The 6,000-nt window shown below is 43.5% G+C and overlaps 1 protein-coding gene across 2 annotated transcripts in view; it reads right to left on the bottom strand.

Annotated features, from left to right (window-relative positions):
• Positions 1-4,156: 4,156 nt before the first annotated feature.
• The window catches only part of LOC121571347 (heterogeneous nuclear ribonucleoprotein C), a 32,049-nt gene continuing 30,205 nt past the window's right edge, over positions 4,157-6,000 (bottom strand). Inside the window, exons 11-12 of one of the 2 annotated variants that reach the window (XR_006001696.2) lie at positions 5,007-5,052; positions 4,157-4,906 (exon numbers count right to left, since the gene is read on the bottom strand). The gene's annotated coding sequence lies outside the window, so the exon portion shown is untranslated. The remainder of the gene's footprint in view (positions 4,907-5,006; positions 5,053-6,000) is intronic. The other variant, XR_006001697.2, reaches the window with a different exon arrangement.

Raw genomic sequence — 6,000 nt, 5'->3', positions numbered from 1 at the left:
TAGCAAAACAGTCCTGTAGCTTAGCATCTGCGTCATCTGACCACTTTTTTATTAACCGAATCACTGGTGCTTCCTGCTTCAGTTTTTGCTTATAAGCAGGAATCAGGAGGATAGAGTTATGGTCAGATTTGCCAAATGGAGGGCGAGGGAGAGCTTTGTATGCGTCTCTGTGTGTGGAGTAAAGGTGGTCTAGAGTTTTTTTCCCTCTGGTTGCACATTTAACATGCTGGTAGAAATTAGGTAGAACGGATTTAAGTTTCCCTGCATTAAAGTCCCCGGCCACTAGGAGCGCTGCATCTGGATGAGCGTTTTCCTGTTGATTAATGGCCTTGTACAACTCATTCAGAGCAATCTTAATGCCAGCATTGGTTTGTGGTGGTAAATAGACAGCTATGAAAAATATAGATGAAAACTCTCTTGGTAAATAGTGTGGTCTACAGCTTATCATAAGATACTCTACCTCAGGCGAGCAAAACCTCGAGACTTCCTTAGTATTTGATTTTGTGCACCAGCTGTTGTTTACAAATATACACAGACCGCCGCCCCTTGTCTTACCAGAGTCAGACGTTCTGTCCTGCCGATGTAGCGTATAGCCTGCTAGCTGAATATTATCATTGTTGTCGTTCAGCCACGACTCCGTGAAACATAAGATATTACAGTTTTTAATGTCCCGTTGGTAGGATAACCGTAATCTTAACTCGTCCATTTTATTCTCAAAAGATTGAACGTTGGCTAGTAGGATTGATGGGAGAGGCAGTTTACTCGCTCGCCGTCGGATCCTTACAAGGCACCCGGATCTGCGTCCGCGATATCTCCGTCTCTTCCTCACGCGAATGACGGGGATCTGGGCCTTGTCGGGTGTCTGTAGGATATCCTTTGCGACCGCCTCGTTGAAGAAAAAATCTTCGTCCAATGCGAGGTGAGTAATCGCTGTCCTGATATCCAGAAGCTCTTTTTGGTTATAAGAGACGATGGCAGAAACATTATGTACAAAATAAATTACAAATAACGCGGAAAAACACACATAATAGTACAATTGGTTAGAGGGCTGTAAAACGGCAGCCATCTTCCCGGCGCTGTTCTTCCCGGCGCTGTTCTTCTCGCCCTCCATTTGGCAAATCTCACCATAATTCTATCCTCCTGATTCCTGCTTACAAGCAAAAGCTAAAGCAGGAAGCACCCATGAACCGGTCAATAAAGAAGTGGTCAGATGACGCAGATGCTAAACTACAGGACTGTTTTGTTAGCACAGACTGGAATATGTTCCGGGATTCTTCCGATGGCATTGAGGAGTACACCACGTCAGTCACTGGCTTCATCAATAAGTGCATTGATGACGTCGTCCCCACAGTGACCATACGTACATACCCCAACCAGAAGCCATGGATTACAGGCAACATCCGCACTGAGCTAAAGGGTAGAGCTGCTGCTTTCAAGGAGCGGGACTCTAACCCTGACGCTTACAGTGAGGGAAAAAATTATTTTATCCCCTGCTGATTTTGTACGTTTGCCCACTGACAAAGAAATGATCAGTCTATAATTTTAATGGTAGGTTTATTTGAACAGTGAGAGACAGAATAACAACAAAAAAATCCAGAAAAACGCATGTCAAAAATGTTATAAATCTCAATCAGAAAGATTTCTGGATCTAAGGTGTCTTTTATACATGTAACGAGCTGAGATTGGGAGCACACTCTTAAATGGAGTGCTCCTAATCTCAGCTTGTTACCTGTATAAAAGACACCTGTCCACAGAAGCAATCAATCAGATTCCAAACTCTCCACCATGGCCAAGACCAAATAAACCTACCATTGAAATTATAGACATATCATTTCTTTGTCAGTGGGCAAACGTACAAAATCAGCAGGGGATAAAATACTTTTTTCCCTCACTGTATAAGAAATCCCGCTATGCCCTCCGACAAGCTAAATTACTTCTATGCTTGCTTTGAGGCAAGCAACACTGAAGCATGCATGAGAGCATCAGCTGTGCCGGACGACTGTGTTATCACGCTCTCCATAGCCGATGTGAGTAAGACTCTTAAACAGGTCAACATTCACAAGGCCGCAGGGCCAGACGGATTACCAGGACGTGTACTCCGAGCATGCGCTGACCAACTGGCAAGTGTCATTTTCAACCTGTCTCTGACTGAGTCTATAATACCAACATGTTTCAAGCAGACCACCATAGTCCCTGTGCCCAAGGACACTAACGTAACCTGCCTAAGTGACTACCGACCCATACCACTCACGTCTGTAGCCATGAAGTGCTTTGAAAGGCTGGTCATGGCTCACATCAACACCATTATCCCAGAAACCCTAGACCCACTCCAATTTGCATACCGCCCCAACAGATCCACAGATACATTTACGTCATTTAGCAGACGCTCTTATCCAGAGTGACTTACAGTTAGTGAATACATATTATTATTTTTTTTATACTGGCTCCCCGTGGGAATCGAACCCACAACCCTGGCATTGCAAACACCATGCTCTATCAACTGAGCCCATGAGTCTCCCGGTCGCGGCCGGCTGCGACAGAGCCTGGATTCGAACCAGGATCTCTAGTGGCACAGTTAGCACTGCGATGCAGTGCCTTAGACCACTGCGCCACTCAGGAGTACAGATGATCTCTATTGCACTCCACACTGCCCTTTCCCACCTGGACAAAAGGAGCACCTATGTGAGAATTCTATCCACTACATTCTATTGACTACAGCTCAGCGTTCAACACCATAGTGCCCTCAAAGCTCATTACTAAGCTAAGGACCCTGAGACTAAACACCTTCCTCTGCAACTGGATCCTGGACTTCCTGACCGTCCGCCCCCAGGTGGTAAGGGTAGGTAACAACACATCTGCCACGCTGATCCTCAACACAGGGGCCCCTCAGGGATGCGTGCTCAGTCCCCTCCTGTACTCCCTGTTCACCCATGATTGCATGGCCAGGTACAACTCCAACACCATCATTAGGTTTGCGACACAACAGTGGTAGGCCTGATCACCGACAACGATGAGACAGCCTATAGGGAGGAGGTCAGAGACCTGGCTGTGTGGTGCCAGGATAACAACCTCTCCCTCAACGTGACGAAGACAAAGGAGATGATTGTGGACTACAGGAAAAAAAAAAGGACTGAGCACGCCCCCATTCTCATCGACGGGGCTGTAGTGGAACAGGTTGAGAGCTTCAAGTTCCTTGGTGTCCACATCACCAACGAACTATCATGGTCCAAACACACCAAGACAGTCGTGAAGAGGGCATGACAAAGCCTATTCCCCCTCAGAAGATTTGGCATGGGTCCTCAGATCCTCAAAAAGTTATACAGCTGCACCATCGAGAGCATCCTGACTGGTTGCATCACCGCCTGGTATGGCAACTGCTCGGCCTCCGACCGCAAGGCACTACAGAGGGTAGTGCGTACGGCCCACTACATCACTGGGGCCAAGCTTCCTGCCATCCAGGACCTCTATACCAGGCGGTGTCAGAGGAGGGCCCTAAAAATGATCAAAGACTCCAGCCACCCTAGTCATAGACTGTTCTCTCTGCTACCGCACGGCAAGCGTTACCGGAGCGCCAAGTCTAGGTCCAAAAGGCTTCTTGACAGCTTCTACCTCCAAGCTATAAGACTCCTGAACAGCTAATGAAATGGCTACCCTCCCCCTCTCTTTTACGCTGCTGCTACTCTCTGTTAATTATCTACGTTAACTCTACCTACATGTACATATTACCTCAATTTTTTTTTTTTTACTTATCTATTTTTTACTTAACACTTATTTTTCTTAAAACTGCATTGTTGGTTAAGGGCTTGTAAGTAAGCATTTCACTGTAAGGTCTACACCTGTTGTATTCGGCGCATGTGACAAATAAGATTTGATTTGATTTGATATTCTTCAAGAACCCATGGGTATATCATGGTATTCCATACCCAAAAACGAAAGTAGCAACTAAGGATTCTAGCTTTAAATTACAGTGCATTTATGTAAAAAAAAATATATATAAAAATGGGTGGACTAGAAGAAGATAATACAATAAGTATTAAGTTACAAAAATTGATCATTGTCACAAGAATTTCTATCTCAATGTTCCAAAACTGAACTCTTATATTACTCAATCTGTATCCCAGAGGTTGTAAATCTCTAATAAAGAGACTAAGTGTCCCAGTTTACAATTATCAGGCTTTATTCAGAGAGCGCTCTGCCCTCTCAAGTCCAGAGTCCATCTTTTATACACATACGTCAGACAAGAATCCCACCCCGCTTTAGGCGGGCTGTATTTTTCCACTGTACACATATTTGTTATGTCAATTCTGCAACATGTTTCATAATCTTCTCCAAGCCTAACGGTTTCTCCCCTCCCTGAGTTGGGAGGCCTATTTCCTATTATTGGTTTCACAGTTGTCAAAAGTTGTCTGTCGACAGCTCTCCGTCTCCTTTGTTGTCTGACCTAACTCCTACTCATATTGCTAAATAGTAACACCATGTCATAATCTTAATTTGTCCTACGCACACACATTACTAGATTATAGTCTTATTATTATAATACATTTCACACAGTTATCAATGGTTCCGGGATGTAATACTTTAGTCATTACATTTAAATTCTTCTATCAACTGTGCATACCAATATCCCTGTGAGACTCCCAGGCCCATGTTTCCCAGGGTTAAGAACATAAATTGTTGATTAATAATATTACATTGTATTGTATTACGCCCTCAATGTATTCCAAGGATCCCTCAGGGAAAATGTGTTTAATCTGTGATTAGCTATAAATTATAATGTAGTTATTTTATCAAACGTGGTCAATGGCTATTGTATAGAGAAAGAGATTGATGTTGGACGTCCTTATATGTAGGCCTACCTTTATATTTATGTAGATTCAAGGATAAACAGCGGGATGACATCTACAACCTGAAGGAACAGATGAAAACCGTCCAGGAAAGGAATGATGGTAATGTAGTCATTTTGTGTTTGCTCTAATGTAGTCCAAGAAAGGTTGAATAGTTCTTACCTCTGCTGTTCATTTCATTACAGATGCAAAGGTACATGTGGACCCGCTGAAGAAAGATAAAGGTGCCGACAATGAAAACAAAATTCACAATGATTTAAAAGTCAATATGTTTCTATTATTGCAATTTCACAAATGTATTTTATAGCTGAAATGTGACATTTTACTTGTTACAGAGACAATAGGCTCCTCTTACTTTCCTTTGTGCCTGTGAAAATATCTTGTTTCAGTTCCTTTTTTTGTCTGTTATAACCACAAATCAACCAAAGGTAGCTTTTTCAGTTGGACATTATTAAGTTTGTACCTTTTTATACAGTGCATTCGGAAAGTATTCAGACCCTTGATTTTTTCCACATTTTGTTACGTTACAGCCTTATTCTAAAATGGTTAAATTGTTTTTTTTCCCCTCATCAATCTACACACAATACCCCATAATGACAAAGCAAAAACAGGTTTTTAGAAGGTTTTTAGAAATGTTTGATCGGGTTCAAGTCCGGGCTCTGGCTGGGCCACTCAAGGACATTCAGAGACTTGTCCCGAAGCCACTCCTGCATTGTCTTGACTGTGTGTTTATGGTTGTTGACCTGTTGGAAGGTGAACATTCGCCCCAGTCTGAGGTGCTGAGCGCTCTGAAGGAGGTTTTCATCAAGGATCTCTCTGTACTTTGCTCCGTTCATCTTTTCCTTGATACTGACTAGTCTCCCAGTCCTTGCCGCTGAAAAACATTCCCACAGCATGATGCTGCCACCACCATGCTTCACCATAGGGATGGTAACAGGTTTCCTCCAGACGTAACACTTGGCATTCAGTTCAATTTTGGTTCCATCTGACCAAAGAATCTTGTTTCTCATGGTCTGAGAGTCCTTTAGGTGCATTTTGGCAAACTCCAAGCGGGCTGTTGTATGTTTTTTAAAGAGGAGTGGCTTCCGTCTGGCCACTCTACCATAAAGCCCTGATTGGTGGAGTGCTGCAGAGATGGTTGTCCTTCTGGAAGGTT

The sequence above is a fragment of the Coregonus clupeaformis genome, chromosome 8 (genome assembly GCF_020615455.1).
Source record: "Coregonus clupeaformis isolate EN_2021a chromosome 8, ASM2061545v1, whole genome shotgun sequence".
Taxonomy (NCBI): Eukaryota; Metazoa; Chordata; class Actinopteri; order Salmoniformes; family Salmonidae; genus Coregonus; species Coregonus clupeaformis.
This window is presented reverse-complemented; position numbering and strand designations above follow the sequence as displayed.